Raw genomic sequence first — 18258 nt, 5'->3', positions numbered from 1 at the left:
TATCTACCCTAGTGCTTAGAACACTGTATGTCACATAGTAAGTGCTTAACAAATACCATTATTATTAATACAATGCACTATTATTATTAATAATAATAAACACTACTTCTACTATTACTACATTAGGTATTTAAGCATTTACAAGTGCCAAACGTTGTACTAAGTGTTGAGGAAGATGTAAGATGACCAGATCTGACTCAATCCCTGTCCCACAGTCTAAAGGAGAAGGAAAACTGACACTTAATCTTCATTTTCCAGATGAGAATACTGAGTTAACTGACTTCAAATTAAGTGACTGTAAATAATGTGACAGGTATTTAATCTCCATTTTAGAGATGAAGTTCAGGTGAGCAAACTGAGGCACAGATGAATTAAATGACTAAAAATTAACTGAAAAGGCTGAAAATTAAGTTAAAAGGCTGCAAATGTGTACCGTCTTGTCTTACGCTGTCAAGTTGTTTCCAACCCATAGCGATTCCATAACTATTGCTATTATTATATTTCCCAGAACGCCCCACCTCCATCTGCAATCATTCTGGTAGTGTATCTGTAGCGTTTTCTTGGTAAAAATATGGAAGTGGTTTACCACTGCCTTCTTCCGTGCAGTAAGATTGAGTCTCCACCCTCGACTCTCTCTCATGGCGCTGCTGCCCAGCACAGGTGAGTTTTGACTTGTAGCAGATTGCTTTCCACTTGCTAGCCACTGTCCAAGCTAGGAATGGAATGGGTCGGCCTCTGCTTGATTCTCCCTCCCATAGCTGAGACTGTTAGAGTACTGGAAACTCTCCAGGTGTTATTCTGAGAGGGGTACCCTCTCAACACCAGTACAATGTTTTATTTCTTCCTCGTCGATCGGAGGCAGAGAGAATATTAAATCTTACTACTGTACCTGGTTAAAAAGCAGTGCAGATACAGGCATTCAAGGTTTGAACATTTTCAATCTGAGGCTGGGTTTGCTCCATGCAGTTAAGTCTAGCCCTTACAGTCCACTAGCCTCTAAGCTCCTTGAGGACAGGAACTGTGTCTACTAAATCTATGGTATTGTACTCTCCAAAGCTCTTAGTACAATGTTCTGCTAAGAGTTGGATTGCTTTAGAGAAGCAGCGTGGCTCAGTGGAAAGAGCACGGCCTTGGGAGTCAGAGGTCATGGATTCGAATCCCAGCTCTGCCACTTGTCAGCTGTGTGACTATGGGCAAGTCACTTCACTTCTCTGTGCCTCAGGTACCTCATCTGTAAATTGGGGATTAAAACTGTGAGCCTCACGTGGGACAACCTGATTACCTTGTATCAGTGCTTAGAACAGTGCTCTGCACATAGTAAACGCTTAAGTAAACGCTTAACAAATACCAACATTATTATTATTATTTATAGAAGATGCAGGACTGAAAATTCCAAATAAACCATGCCTTAGTTAATACACAAAACGATCTCTGATTTCTAAAGCCTACTAACCTCTCCAGTGCCTGTCCCTGGAGAGGTAACATTAAAAAAAAAACCCAAATGCTTGTCTTTCACTAGCTGAGAAAATAATCCACACTAAAGCTCTACGATTTTGAACCTCTCCCCACCCCTTTGAATTTGCTTTCCAATCTTAATGCAGGTTGAAGGGATTTTTTTTTCTACTCCTGAAAATATCATAGGAATTAAAAATCAAACCCATTAATATCCTGATTAGACTTCCCATGTTAATTGCATATTCTTTCAGGCGACAGAACGGGTCACTCTCTCGGTTTAATGTGATAGGGCCTAATAAAAGCAGCATTTAGAAACAGCATTTAGCGGTTATAACTTTTGCAGCATTGCAAATGAGCTTGGGAAGTGATTCACTCTCTCACAGTTGTGAAAAATAACAGCAGATTTCCAGAGTGTTCCCTCTGGGGAAGGTGAACTAAATTGGAAATAAAGAATCAGAGAGCTGGCTCAGTTCTCTCCTCCAACTTTTGATTCAAACTGGAAACAGTATGCCACCTCCCTTCATGAATCCCATTTCCGGGCCCTGCCCTTTAATTCTAGTGTCGTCGCTGTGATATCCTGAAATACTGGCATACTCTGGGTTTAACTCTAAGAACTTCTGAGCTCATCCCTTTCAAGTTACCATAAGAAACTCCCAAGTGTCCATTGAAAAGAAGTAGGTGGGTCCAGGTGGAAATTAGAGGAGAGAAATGGAGAACAAGCTTTGAATATGGCAGACAAATTCCAGACAACATATCTGAATAAACTTAACTTCACCTCTCTCTCTCTAATCTCGTTTCTCTAAGGAACTGATGCTTTCTGGACATTATCGATGCAATGTCAATTTTGATTCCTGAAACACATTTCAATTATGTTCTTTTTTAATGTCAAGGGGTATGAAAAGGAGGGATGAGAATCGTAAACAGAAGAAATAACAGAAAGGAAGAAACAAACTCTTGGCAGTTAGTTTGGAAAATGCTACGTGGGCACAACACACCCTGCTGATTTTCTCGAGAGGGATTTCTTTTCATCCAACAATTGCATCAGACAGGATACTTGACCATGATTTCAGGAAAGTTTAATGATACCCACTTTTCCTTCACTTTGCTTTGTATGTTAAATTGTTGTGGTTACATTCTATACTGGTAGAACGTTCAGGAAGTTCTTTGGGATTTAAACCAACCCTGGATGAGGGTGTAATACCCTGATCTCATCATGCTACCCTCAAGCCCCCAAAACCCAGGGCAAATTTTCCTCCTAACCAGTGCTGTTTCCTTAGGAACCCTGAATTCTTGTCAATCTTAAATGGGATAGGAGTGGAAATTGACTGTGGGTGGGGTCAAGGGAGAACAGAAAAAGGGACAGAGAAAAGAAATGAGGGAGAAAGGAACGCAGAGGGAGAAAAGAAGAGGTGGAATGGGGGGATGGGAAATGGGAAGGAGAGAAAGGGAGAGGAGATCAGTCAATCAGTGGTATTTACTGAGTGCTTACTATGTTCAGATCACTGTACTAAACCCTTGGAGTTGGGCAGAAAAGGAAAGAAAGGCAGCAGAGAACAGTGGTCCCATCTCAACCAGAAACTAGGTTCATGGGATCCAGGGCTCGGGGCTGCCATGTTGGCTCTGCAAGCCGGTCCCGATAGAACAGACCCCAACCACAGACCTCTCCCTCCTCTGACCCTCCCCTGCGCCAAGGTCCTGATTTACTATGTTCACTTTTAAAAGCAAACCTCCATCATCCACCTTTTCTGATCTACTTCAGCCCTCACAGGTAGGCATAGCCCGGGCAGTGGAGATCGCCCGGGGTGTGGGGGGCAAGGGGGTGTTCAGCAAGGACTGTGAAGAGGTTGGCTGGGATGGGAGCCATGTTGCTCTTTAAGGCAAAAAGAAGGTACAACAAAAATCTCAATTCAGGAACGCAAATAGGTCAAATAAAAACTGCCTGGCAATTAATAAACTGTTTGAGATCTCACGGAGCAACGGAAATAGGTACAACCTTGACAATTACTCATAAAAATCAGATTCCCCCTTATGTAATATTTCTGAGAACATGTCATTACTAGGCAGAATATAGATTTTATTTTTCAAACCTTTCAAAATCTTTGGACTGAAAAAAGTCCACAATATTATCTTTGATTGAGCCCTCATTTTCCAATACCCTCTACTGCCTGTTTCCCTCACCTCCTTCTACCATTCTCTGTGTCACTAGGCAATACGAAAACAAGTATTAGCTTGATGCCAGTGGCAACAAAACAGGGAAGTGGAGGGATGGAGGAGAGGCAAGCCTGCCTCCTCCTCCTCCTCTGCCATTCCGCCATGGTCGAACTGGCCACTTCTGGCTCAGATGGAGCCGGCTCAGGTGGCTAGATAAGAACAACGGTTTAGCTCGGCAGAGCTTAGAGAAGAATGACAGTAGACAGAGTTATCTTCCCAGTGATTCTTGCTTTTGGATTTACTTTTGCTACTGCTGCCTGCTCTGGGAGCTAAAGTCTATTTTGCCTGCTAGCCCACAAAATAACTTTGCTAGTCCACGGGGACTATTTAAAGTGGCAGCATGTACTTGAAAATGCCAAGTCTGATGTGGTAGGAGTTACATTAATTTAGTGCCCCCTGGCCACAAGGAGCTTACACTCTAATGGGCAGGGGAGGCAAACATAAAAATAGTTATAGTAGTCAAAAGTCACTCGATGGTATTTGTTAAGCACTTACTGGGTGCAGAGCACTGTTCTAAGTGCTTGGGAGAGTACGACAGAGTTGGTAGACACGTTCCCTGCCCACGACGAGATTGAATGAACTGAATTAAGAGATATACAAGAGTGCTGAGGATGTGTATAAATTCTCCTGAGCACTTAGGACAGTGTTGTGCACACAGTAAGTGCTTAATAAGTAACATTGATTGATTGATCTCCCCCTCTAGCCTGAAAGCTCATTGTGGGCAGGGAATGTGTCTGTTATATGTACTCTCCCAAGTGCTTAGTACAGTGCTTTGCACACAGTAAGCCTCAAGAAAAACGATTGAGTGAATGAATGATTGATTGATCAGTGTTGATCAGGGAAGACAAGGTGAAGGAGAGGGGATTGTACGTGGAGAGAGTTGTGAACTGTTGGAGTTTTGATATGCAGATTTTTTTTTCATACATTTCAGGGTCTGGCTGAAGGTAGGTCTGAGCATAAATGAACCCAATTCTTACACTAGCTTTTAAATCATAATCATGACATTATTAACTGCTTTCTATATGCTGTGGTAGATACAAGGTGATCAGGTAAGACACAGTCCCTGTTCAACAGCCTATCTCATCTCCATTCACAGATGAGGAAACTGAGACCAGGGCAGAGACTTGCCTAAGGTCACACACAACAGACCAGTGGCAGACCTGGGACTTGAATCACTCCTCTGCTCTTTCTGATTAGACATGTTGTCCATCTTTGCACCCCAACTTAGAAAATCTAATGGTTGACAGCTTGATTCTACCAACAGTGTGGACAAGTCTGCGACTTCTTGTTCTACCCTTATTTTTAGGCCGTCTATGCACAGAAATTATCCAGCTGTCACAGGACTAAACATATAGTTCATATTCAATTATGCCAGTTCTCCTATAATGGCAGATTGTGTTCTTGCAAAACCTTGTGTTCAAGAGCGCTCCCACTCATTTGGGCTAACATCACCCACATGGCACAGGCCATTTTTTCTGATAATGCAGCCCACTGAGCCCAAACAGGCTTGTGTGTGACCCAAGCACTGGACCAGCATTCCCTAATTTTCTAACAACATTTTGGTCAAAATGTTCAGTGAAAATATGCATTATGGCAGAAATGAATAGAATGCAGGTTCAACTTTTTGGGGGGCCTAGAGCAGCTGGATAATTAAAATCCAAGTATATTTTTAAGCTTCACCTTCCCAGATAATGAGTCTGGGCAGGTTCATTCTAAGTAACCCCTAGAGGATCATCAAGGAAAACAAAGGAGGATAGCCTTGAAATGAAGCGGGTCAGAATCCTTCTCAATTCTAATGTACTACTATCTTGTCAACTGACACCCACTAATTTGGGAAAGTAAAGAAGTTATTGATCAATTAACAGTACTAAGCACTTTGTATTAAGCAATATGCTAAGCATTGGGAGAGTACAGGGGAGTTAGTAGACTTGATTCCTGCTTTCAAGGATCTGACAGTCTAGCAGGTCAGACAGATACTAATATAGATTACAGGTTTTGGGAGGTAATAAAGTAGAAAATATAATAATAATTATGGCATTTGTTGAGGACTTACTATGTGCTGTCTAGGGCCCATATTTGCCCATTAAGTGCCAAAGTAGAGGTTCCAATACAAATGTGGATCATGTCTCTACTGGATTTTAAGCTTAAGGGCAGGGATTGGGTCTTCTAACTACTATAATCAATCAAGCAAAGAATTATTAAGGTTACATCTCCTCCAAGAGGCCTTTCCCAATTAAATCCTCTTTTTCCCAGGTTCCTCCCTCTTCTGCATCCTCTATGAACTTGGATCGGTGACATGTGGACCGTTGATATTTGCCCAACCCTCAACCCCACAGCATTTATGTACACATCTTTAAATTATGTATTATTAATTATTTATTTATATTAATGTCTGTCTCCCCCTCTAGACATGAGGGCAGGGAACACATCTGATAACTCAGGTGTACTGCACTCTCCCAACCACTTAATGTAGTGCTCTGCATATAGCAAGTGCTCAGTAAATACAATTGACTGATTGATTCAATTCAGAGCTGCTATGGCAGTCTGTCATTCAATAATATTTGTTGGTTGTCTTCTGGGTACAGAGCACTGTACTAAGGCTTGAGAAAGTAAAATAGAGTTAGAAGTTGTAGGCTGGGAGCCTGTCTCTTCTTGGGACTAGATTGCAAACTCTTCCACTAGGTTATAAGCTCCTCAAGGGCAGAGATAGGGTTTACCAACAGTACTGTATTGTATTCTCCAAAGTGCTTAGTATCGTGCTCTGCACACTTCCAGCGCTCAGTAAATAATATGGACTGATTAATCTATTCTGTATTTCCCAAGTGTCTACTACGGTTCTCTGCACCAAGTGGACTTCAAATAAATACTATTACTGGTATGATCCCTTTCCACAAAGGGCCGGCAATCTAATGGATTCCAACTCCTTTCTTGATATTTTAGCAAACAAACCAAGGAGAAGACCTTGTTAACAGACAATTCAAAGCACTTCATTCCCAGAGAGCTTCCTCAAGATTGCTTCCTGAATGTCTCAAGAAGGACTGCCAGCTAAAGTCCCAAAGTACAGACCACCCAACATTCCTCCCATCAAAGACGCAGCCAACAGGGGCCCTGAGGCTTCCCAAGCCAAGGATGGTGTGCAGAAGCAGGATGTGGAGAGACAGGGATGGGACTGCAGGGAGGCTCAAATACCTTGAAATGGACCCAGTCAATCAAGTGGAAATATCAACGTCAAGGTTTCAAGGGTGAAGTTGGAGATGGGACCAGTCCGATAGATCTTCCTATGCTTGTTTTATCCATATGCTCAATCCCTGTTAATGTTAATCGGGTGCCTGGAATTGAACTATCCCGGCATGGATTAGGAACAAAAGCAATATTTTCTAATGAAAAGGTCTCTCCATTTTTGCTTTGTGCAGATGAATCCTATATTCTTCCGTGGCTGGTTGGTGCAAGGCTCCCTTTACTACACTACAGCAGATTAGTGCTCATTCGCCTCCTTCCCTTGCTCCTCTTCAGATCGTTACACATGACAAAACAACTGTCCTAATTACAGCAAGTGTTCCCAGCTCTGTCACTGTGACAATTACTGCAATGAGGGCTCAATATCTGCAGCAGACAGTAAAGTATTACTGCAGTTGTGTTTGATAATGCTCAATTGTTCCCTGGAGAATTCCCCAGATCTGTGGGGCTTTTTTTTTTTTTGGTTGTTGGTGGTGGTTGTTGTGTAGGAGCTTAAGGGAGAGGGCTTTTTCACCTTTTAATTATTTGCTGACAGGATTCTTGGAGCCTTCTGTCAGCAAAAGGGGGCCAACATTAATAGAATGCCAGGTATTCCTAACGTAGGTACTGGAAATCAGACTTTCTAGTCAATAGCCTAGAAAGGCTTGCTGGTTCAAAACAAGGATAAGAACAAAACACCATAATGACCTTTCTCTTCCCAGATGCTATGCAAGGTACTTAAGTCATTCCAGGAGCTTCAGAGCGGCAGGGGGCTTCTGGCTGGAATATCCTAGGATGTCCTGACAGCTTTTGTATCAGCTTACCTGGTGCCCTTTTACTTCTTGGAAGAAGGGTGGAAAATTCTACTCGTGGATTCTCATAAACCCTCCTGTGGAGGTTTACAGGCCTCACTCTACTGTGGTTCTGAAAATAGCCTGCGATAGTGAGGGGAGATGATCTGAGAAGCAATGGAAGTCCCATTTTGCTGTTCTGGAAACTTGTCGGCTCAGAAAAGGCAGAGTTTTACTCTGCTACTAAACTAGAACTGCAGGTTGTTCCTTGGTCACCTTCTGATTGGGGATATAAATTTAATGCAGTTTTGCAAAGATGTTGCTCTCAGAAGAAACACTAAAATGGTTCAACTCAGGCACAGTTAGGATGGTCACTAAACTGCTTTCAGCGATACGGGATACCCCACTGAGGATACCTCCTGGCTCTTCACCCAACTTTGCCCAATATCTGCCAAGGGAACAGAGAAACTCAAAACCAGACTGTCCGACATAAAATCAGATGGATGGCCACTCAAGGGCACGCTTCGGGTAGGGTGTACTAACATATATTCTCATTGAATGGTAGCTGGGAGGGTAGAATCTGATTTTACTTATTAATGCAGGGATAAACTCCATGTAGAGTTTTCATTAGCTCACTGGCCTACTTACATTTAGTTTTCTTTCTGAGAAGAGAAAACACAGTGATTTATCTCATATAACATCTTTATTTTAAACATTTCACAACCTTTTCACTCCAGCCCACACAGGTTTCTTACCCTGTTAGCAGAGATCAATGAAGTCAATATTTCTGAAGAAAACTCTTTATGATTTACATGTGTTTTAAAAGGATAAATCCCAATCAACACATCTCTGCCTGAATTTAACCAATAAATCTTTAACTTGGGGTCCCAGCAAACAGTTCAAGGGGGAGTCCATCTTCTCAAAATGAATTCCTTCTTCAGCATGTCATATGATAAATATGAACTGAGTCATGTGGACAAGGTTGGATTGGCTTATAACATCCTGGGAAAATCCCAGGGTGGGTTGATCTCCGTGTGGGTCAAGCCCTTAGGGTGTCATGGAAGGGGAATGAGTTAGGGTTTGCAGACGGAGGAAGGAGTTGGAGTCTGGAGGAGCGGAAACATAGGGCTTCTGCTTTTAGATCAGGTGTTGAAAATATACTTAGGTCTCAATAATTCGGGTTAGGTAAAAGAGCTTGTCTGACCAAAAACATTTCAGAATCTCTGAGGCCAAAGTGTATTTTTAACTTGAATTACTCAGATATTCCATTCCGCCCTGGAACTGGCCCCAGAGGATAAATGAATAAATGGTCCATCAGAAGGCCTGGAGAGCAGCAGGTCTGATATTCCCATGTTTTAAAGGCCATTAAAGCCTTGACCAGAGCCCTTTGAAAGTGCTCAGGACTCATATCTTTTCATTAAGTAAAAGCAAAAGAAAGACGACCAGTAAAAACCTCAGCAAACCAACAATAATGCTTTCTCTTTTATTGTGTCTTGAAAAACCTAGCATGATGGGGCCTAATCATGAAACCAGCTGGACTTTTTCATTGTGTATGCTCCTGCCTGGGAGTAAATTGGTCACTTTTCCTGCTTTAAGGTACCAGACTGTGTACTGTAGCAGAAATGAACATAGTTACTGGGGCTGCAGAAAACAAGTGTAACTTTGGGAGGATTTTTCTACTGGCAACATCTGCTATAGATCAGGATCAAAATGAGCCTGCAGCCCTAAATAAGCACCTGAAAGAGTGATGCACTCAGAGAAACCTAATGTTTTTGTAGCTCGAGTCACCAAATGCTGCTGTAGAACTCACCTCTGAAACCCTAAGAGCATTTTTGCCTGACTGACAAGCTGCATGTCAGCCTTTTCCCATTTTACCCCGGTTCCTGGTATCCCATTTCCATCAACCCCTGTTTATTTTGTCCCGTTATAGCCATGGGAGGACCGAGAAAACAAGATCCTGGCCAAACTCGTACCTCCACATACGGTGTAAAAAACGTAGCATTTACAGGGAAAGTTGTTGCTGTCAGAGCTGCCTGTTAATCACTGCTGAATAACTCAATAGAAGGAGCCAAGAGACTGAAATAGGAAGATAAATTATTTCATTTTTGGTTGTTTTCCAATTGTGAGTAAAGAGCAACATATATGCAGATAAAGAAGAATCAGCAGATCAGAAATAAAAGGGAAACAAAGTCAATCCAACAGACTTCCAAGCTAAATGGGAGAGAGAGAGGTCCAACAAAATAAACTCACAGAAAGGTTCCCCTTCATGATCTCAAACAAAGAAGTCCAAACAAATTACTACGAAACAAACTAGTTGAAAATCCTCCTCACTGAGAAGCAGTGTGGCCTAGTGAAAGAGGCTGGGTCTAGGAGTCAGAGGATCTGAGTTTTAAACCCGACCCTGCCACTTGCTTGTGTAACTTTGGGCAAGTCGCTTCACTTCTCTATGCTACAGATTCCTCATCTGTAAAGTGGGGATTCAATACCTGTTATCTCTCCTATTTAGGCTGTGAGTTCATTGTTGAGTTTGGATTGTCTCTATTTGCTGCAGAATTGTACTTTCCAAGTGTTTAGTACAGTACTCTTCACACAGTAAGCGCTCAATAAATACTACTGAATGAATGAATGTCTGAAACTGTCATTTTCAGTTCTGCCGCTTGTCAGCTGTGTGACCTTGGGCAAATCGCTTAACTTCTCTGTGCCTCAGTTACCTCATCTGTAAAATGGGGATGAAGACTGTGAGCCCTATGTGGGACAACCTGATTACCTTGAATCTACCCCAGCGCTTAAAACAGTGCTTGGCATATAGTAAGCGCTTAACAAAGACTAGCATTATTATTATTATTACCCCAGTGCTTAATACAATTCTTTGCACATACGGCTTAACAAATACCACAATTACTTTTTCTTTCAGTTATACCATTACAAAATAGGTGAGTGTGAGATTTATTATCACTGGTTTTGTTCCAGCCAGTAGTAACATTCCTTCCAAGCTCAGCGAATCAGACTGAATGTGACCACAGTATTTTAGGATTCTTACTGTAGAATGCTGTAGCATTGTAATGAGAGCGGGAAGAGAGAAGAGCTTAACTTGGCTACTGGTTTGTCTTTTGAAATAAAGCGTATGATTTTTGAAATTGAATTATTCATCGAATATCAGAAATCATCCTGTATCCATTTCCAGTCATAATGCTGAGGATTGACTTTTGCCAGTACACTTTAAAGCCAAGCAACCTTGGAGTCAGTGGCAAAGTTACAAAAAAGAACAAAAAGAACAAAAAAGAACAAATGATTGAATAAATGAACTGGCTGCCCTGACAGTTCTCTGTGGTCTGACTCTGAAGTGCTGACATTGTTTTTAACCCTTGAGTTAAGAAACTAAAGAAACATGAAATACGGGAACTTCTACAAACATGGCGATTGTGCTCGTTCTGAAAACTTCATATTCTACTATTCCCCCATTTGTAATTTATTTTAATCCCTTATAGAATGTAAGCTCCTGGTGGTCAGGGCATGTGTCTTTCAACTCTGTTGTATTGTGCTTTCCCAAGTATTTAGTACACTGCTCCGCATACAGTAAGCACTCAATAAATATGGTGGATTGATTTGATATTTATTGGGTGGCTACTGTGTGCAGAGCACCGTACTAAGCACTTAGGAGGGTACGAGATAATAGAGTTGGTAGACGTTCTCTGCAGTGAGCTTATAGTCTACAGGGGAAGACAGGCATTAATAGGACTAAATAAATTACATTACAGATATGTACATAAAAATCCTTGTGCATTATGTACGTTAAAAAGACTTGCTTGCTTTACAAAAGGGTCTCATATCTCCTTTCACATAATCTCACAGTCCTCAGCAAATATTGAACCAAAGCTTGGAAATTATGTTTAGTGTTTGCAAAAGGAAAACATATAGAACCAGAATCAAGTTCCACCGAGCACCCAATCAAAATTAGGATTTTACCGAGTCTAAAGTAAGGCACAGTGAACAAAATCTATACTTGTGTCATGGAGCTGCCCTGACATAAAGAATGGAGAATCTCTACGGGACAGTCATAGAATAACTAGGTATATTTATCCAAACTGGATTTAGAAGTATAGCACATTTGCTGCAGAAATAAATGTTAGAACCACACAAGAGTGAATTTTCCATCATTTTATTGGAAGTTACAGTGAGCCTGCAGGTTTTACCTGATGAAAACTAAGTTATACTTGTGTCTAGAACTAGGCAAGTGTTCTTTTGGTATTTCTGTGAAACTTTTTGGACAGCTCTCTTTTAAGCCCCAAAATATCTGGGCACTCTGCACATTTTAAAAATGAATAAGTAGAGATTCCAAATCTGAATTTCATTTCTATTACGGTCTAAAGAAGTTGAGCACCTTTCAAAAAAGTTATCTTTTGCACCATCTGCATATTTACAGAAGAAGGCCAATTATCTGAACTAATTGAATGGGAGGCTGGTTCAGATAACTGAAAGTTTTGAACACTGAATAAAGTGGGAATTAGCTCTCCTGGGAAGATGGGTGCCCAGTTTTGTTCTGTTGGCAGGACTTTTCTACCTGAGCTAGTTTCGGTTCAAATAGACGATGATGTTCTGATGAACAGTTTTCTACTGCAGTGATGGTGACCGCCGTTGTTAGACAGAGGTTAACTCCTTCCAAAAGTCATAAATAAAATGCAGCATCCTATTTACGCTGTTCAGAAACAGAATCAGAAGATTTTGGGCAGGGAAGGGAATGCGTTCTATGCCACCAGGGATGTAAGTTACATGGAATATTCAACTTCCATGAAAGTTAAACTTGTTAGTTAAATTTGCTTTGTACTTTTTGTCAGACAGAGAAGATTGCTATGGAGAAGCAGCGTGGCTCAGTGGAAAGAGCACGGGCTTTGGAGTCAGGGTTCATGAGTTCGAATCCCAGCTCTGCCACTTGGCTGTGTGACTGTGGGCAAGTCACTTAACTTCTCTGGGCCTCAGTTCCCTCATCTGTAAAATGGGGATTAAGACTGTGAGCCCCACGTGGGACAACCTGATTCCCCTATGTCTACCCCAGCGCTTAGAACAGTGCTCGGCACATAGTAAGCGCTTAACAAATACCAACATTATTATGTCATATTCGTCCTCACTATCAGCTGTACAGTTCCTGCCTCCAGGCAACTTATAGCCTACTGACAGAAATGAGTGGACACAAATAGCCATATATGTAAGGAAAAGAGTGAGGGAATAGATAGGAATGATAAATACAAGTGAGTAAATAATACACAACCCAGAAGTAGAGACATATAAGAGTAATAAGGTGCCAGAGTACGGCATGATCAAGCAGATGGGGGCAGATGATAAATCAGGGAATATCTCCAGCAGAAGGTGACTTTATAGAAAAGTTGTGCTCACAGTTATTTCATTTTCAAGTGGGTAAGGACCCCAGAGGTGCTGAATTCAATGTAATTGTATATATGTATAACTTCAGAACAGTTTAGATCCACTCGTCATCTTATCAATTAAATCTAGGGATAGCTTCTAGTCTAGGGATAGATTCTAGTAGCCTTTAAATAGGCAGTGACTTTAAATTGCCCTGCACTTTTCACGTATTTCTTTTGGTAGAACTGCTTAAATACAGGCCTTGGGATTTGGTGTTTTAAAAGGCTTGTTCCACTGGAAAAAAAAAGTTAAAACACATCTTTCCCCATGCCCACGACTCAGAAAACCACAGTTTAATAAGTTGTCACAACTCACAATACAGTGCTGCACAAAGTAATAGGCTGACACCAAAGAAATTTGTTCGACAGAATAGGAGAGAAAAAATAATTTTTAAAAAAATATCAGGTTGTGAGTAAAGCTCAGAGAAACCATTTCTTGAAATAGCTCTGGAGCCTGGATTAGAGACTGAAACAGCAAAGCTGTTTTCCATCCATATTAAAATCTGCATAGAGTGAGCAAATGCAGATAGTTAACATCGTGGATGTTTTCTGCCAATTAAAATGATGCCCTCACTAGACATCCTCTGGAATGAGGAAAGGTTATTTTGCCTTGATTCCCCTGTCCGCTGAGCCTTTCAGTTTTCTTAAAGACAAATGAAAAAAGTACAGCATTAGTACAGCATGGTGACTCTCCTTCCCAGTCAAGTTCTCCACCCACTTAGAACAGTCATTTAATTATTACAATAAAATCCACAAGAACTTTGTGTCTGACTACGTTAAAATAGCACCTCTCCAGCAAAAGGTTGTTTTGGGTTTTGTTAAAAAGAGAACCATTAATATAAAACACTGAACTTGACAAGAAAAGAGAATAAAATAGACATTATGAATAAAATATGTGGGTGGCAAAAATGTATAAATGATCCAAGGGATGCTGACACAATAAAAAGTCCTTTCAACTGCCCTCCAGGCAAAATACATATTTTCAAACCTATAAGTTCTATACATTTTAAAAAAATTACATACCCCTGTGACCTAAGGCAACTATACACACATTAGACATAGATCATTCCTAAGTGTCATTGGCCTTTTGCTAGTACAACATCAATTTAACTGAGTTCTAAGTTCATTTTCTGGCCACACATACACACACATTTCTATGGTGGATCAATTCTATTTTTCCGTATTAAGTGGTTGACATCAGTTTTACACCACTGCGGTATTACAATACAAGTCAGTGGTGTCAGGTGTGCACAACATCAGGTGAACTCTGAGAAAGGAGAAGACCAGGGGTCTTCCAGTTTGCCGACCCCATCACCGAGGTCAACAGGGAAAATGGAGCCAATGAGAGTGAAGTGAACAAATTCAAATCCTTTCCCTGCTCTTCCACAAAATGCCATTGGAGAGTTCCAAAGGGAAAAGGTACCAGACCAAGATCTCCAGTGAATTTCTGATTCTAGACATCAGTCATTTGGCATGCACTTTAATTAAACTGGGGAAGATAAGGGATGCAGCCTTAAGCACCTGAATTGTAAACATTCTCACTTGTCACTTGTGAAGGTGTTTCTCTGAGCTTGTTTAAAACCTCTCCAACGCTGACAGCGAGTTCTCCTTCAGACAAATAAGGATTATGAGAAAGAAATTCAAATATAAAGTCATGTTGAAGAAATACTAAAAACTTCTTGACAGCTTGCTTTTCTTGTTAGCTCATGATAGTTCTAATTTCTGCTCTTGAAGTACCACTTTCATTTACCCTTTTGACCAGCTGGAATCTTGATTCGCTCATTGACACCAGTTACCAGCTGGACTGAGTATGGCTGGTGCCTCTTAACGCAGCATCTGCGCCTCTGAAATCCTAGGGCTGCCCTGAACTTTTCGTCTGGAAAAATGACCTTTTTCCCTCTCTAATCTAGCACTCACCCATCTATGAATGCTTAAGGACAACCTGGTTGATAGCTGTGCAAGATGTTAAAGAAATCAAACAACAAACCCAACAGTTACCTCTTCGAGTTCTCTCTTTAAACATTAATATGAATATTAAATTTTCAAGACTCTTTTGCCTTATTTTGTACACTGCTAAGAATTGCCAGGAAATGACCTTGTGGGACAGATCGATTGGCTCATCTAGCCCAGTGTTCTGTCTCTGATAGCAACAGTAGAATGTTTGGATGAATGGGATGGCCGCCCTCTTGAATTCTTTAGGGTTGATAGCTACTCCAAATTTTCTACATTCCCATCCCCAAAGAATTCAATTTGTGGCTCCTGTCTCTGCAGCTAGGATGGAAGATGGAAAAAAACCCAAGTCCAACAGAGTTCTCCTTAATAATGATAATTGTGGCATTTGTTAAGTGCTTGTTAGGAAATAAGCCCTAGGGTAGATGTAAGATAATTGGGTTGGACACAGTCCCTATTCAACATGGGGCTCATAATCTACGTAGGAGAGAGAACAGGTAGTTTATCCCCTTATTACAAATGAGGTAACTGAGGATCAGACAGTGAATTGACCTGTCCAAGGTCACACAGCAGGCACGTGGCAGAGCTGGGTTTAGAATCCAGGTCCTCTTACTCCCGGACCCAGGCTCTTTCCACTAGGTCACCGTGCTTCCCTAACAACAAATCAAATCCTAGCTCATGACTCACACATTTCCCAACAATAACAAATCATCCACCAATCAATCAATGGTATTTACTAAGCGCTTAATGTCTGCAGAGCACTGTACTAAGTGCTTGGAAAATACAATACCACCGAGTTGGTTGATGCAATCCCTGCCCACAAAGACTTTACAGTCTACAGGGGGAGACCAATATTAAAATAAACCAACGGGCATAATGATTCTATCTGTGCAGCTGTTTCTGCTGTAGGTAGGTGCACCCATGAAGTACAGCACAGTATAACTACAATTTCAATTTCTCAAATACCGGATTTGTGAGAAAACACACGTGAGTCTACTCAAACCAGATCATTAGTTGTAATCTAATATTATGCAAACCGAACAGAAAAATAATTTTACAGGGTGTGGAAAAACAACAACAAAAAATTTGATACTTGGATGGACTGTTTGAGCCAGAGAAAACATTTTTTTTCAAAATAATCATGCTTTTGTGAATATGAGAAAACATGGTTTGCTTCACTCAGGGTTTAGGGATTTGAGCAATCAAGGTTGAGGTGAAATATAAAGAATTTGATTACATCCTCCCTGTGTTCCCCAGGATGCATTTATTCATCCTTTTCTCTGAACAAAAAGATGATTCACATCTAAGAATGAAAAATACCAAATATAGCATCTTAAGCCCTGGTTTATGAATAGGCAAGCTTAACTCTAGCTTTGCCCTAATAGAAATAGATCTGAGGGCAAAAGATGCTGAAAAATGTCCCATCGGTTGTCAAAAGAAGATGTCTGTTTGAATCAGAGAAGCAGCATGGCGTAATGGATAGAGCACGAGCCAGGAAGTCAGAAGGTCATGGGTTCTAGTTCCCGCTTGGCCACTTGCCTGCTGTGTGACTTTGGGCAAGTCACTTCTCTGGGCAGTTCCCTCATCTGTAAAATGAAGGTTTAACGCTGTGAGCCCCACGTGGGATGGGGACCGTGTCCAACCAGATTTGCTTGTATCCACCCCGGCGCTTGGTACGGCGCTTGGCATATAGTAAGAGCTTACCAAATACCACAAGTATTATTATTATTAATCACTGACACCATGCCTACTGCTCCAGTCTAACCTGGAGGTCACATTGGTGAGACAATCCAAAAGATCACAAAAGCCCAGTTGGGCACACCCCCAAATCGCATAAAAGTCTAGCTACTACAGATCATAACAATTAAAATTCCATTAAAATATTGTTTACATTTTTTATATTCTGCTGATACACATTAAAATGAGAAAGAAAATCCATTTTATTTATAATTAAAAGGATTTTTAAAAATGTTTATCTAACTGAAAACCTGTTTCTCTAATTGAGCAGTTAAGACTCAACAAGGTAGACATGATCACTGCTTAAAGGTCATTTAAAATGAGGCAAGGATGCAAAACGTGTTTGGTGAGATATATACATTTTTCTCTTCCTGAGAATTATACCTACAGCTGAGTTCTTCTGAACTGGGTTGAAAGAAAAATCTTAAATTTGGACTTTTGTCTTGTCTTGTAGGCAACTGGACTGTCACATCACCTCACATTTTATATTTTAGCAGTGGGCATTATTATTTAATAAGGTACATTTAATTTTAAAGGAGCAGAGGCTTGAGCAGATGGGCTTGAATACTTCTAAATAGGCCTATGATGTGATAATTAATGTCCACTGAGGGACCCGGTAGAAACACATTAAGGTGACTTATACCTTTATTTTAAATCATTTTGACAGCGATGGGTGTATTTCTTTGAGGACACAATTTGTATTTTGGAAAATGAGAAAGGATCTTCACAGTAGGAGGTAGATTTAACTGTTTACTTAAACATTAAGGAAGTTTCATTTGTTAGTTTAAAGAAACTCAGCTCTCATTTAGAAACCTCTGGCTTCTTATCCAGTTACTTGCAGGTGCAGAATGGAACCTGCCTTTGAGGTACTAATCTCGTTAATCCTTTATAGAGAATATGAAATTGATTCAGTTTAATTGTCATGAATGCAATCTTAACACTCCCAGTTGTGCAGATATCTTATTATTTCCAGCGAATATCAGCCCTTAGCAACCTACCCTGCCACCAGACATTTTGTTGGCAACTAAAAATTACTAATTACCAGAAGAGACAACAAGGAAGTCACATTTTAAGTGATAGGGTATGTCATAATGTTAAGGAAATGAGAAAATGGGTACAGTCTATCATCTTTCGCACTTATAAAAGATAATTATAGAAAGGGTTTAGCTGTAACTTGACTTAAAAGGAAACTGAACTCAGTGCAGTTTCTAAGTTTCTTTTAATTAAAAAAACAAAACAAAACAATTTTTCTACCACTTTCCTTGAGTGAGGTAAAGCCAACTGCTCTGACTCGTCCATGTGTCATTTTTTGTACCCCTGACCCTTGTTAATGTTTACAAATTGAGGAAATGGCTGAAATCTGGCACAGTCATTACTTATTCATGTCATGTGAAATGACAGGTAAATAAGAAAATCTGTGCTAGCACAAAGATTGATCCAACATATATAAATTGCAAATTTTTTTTTCTTTAAAAAGAACA

At 40.6% G+C, this 18258-nt stretch overlaps 1 protein-coding gene and 1 non-coding gene across 4 annotated transcripts in view; both read right to left on the bottom strand.

The window, feature by feature from the left end:
• The window catches only part of TSHZ2 (teashirt zinc finger homeobox 2), a 359031-nt gene that overhangs the window by 96755 nt on the left and 244018 nt on the right, over positions 1–18258 (bottom strand). The window lies entirely within an intron of this gene.
• LOC114814039 lies at positions 671–808 on the bottom strand. The gene has a single exon (XR_003761782.1). It is a non-coding gene; the product is annotated as a small nucleolar RNA SNORA7 (small nucleolar RNA).

The sequence above is a fragment of the Ornithorhynchus anatinus genome, chromosome 8 (genome assembly GCF_004115215.2).
Source record: "Ornithorhynchus anatinus isolate Pmale09 chromosome 8, mOrnAna1.pri.v4, whole genome shotgun sequence".
NCBI classification, from domain to species: domain Eukaryota; kingdom Metazoa; phylum Chordata; class Mammalia; order Monotremata; family Ornithorhynchidae; genus Ornithorhynchus; species Ornithorhynchus anatinus.
This window is presented reverse-complemented; position numbering and strand designations above follow the sequence as displayed.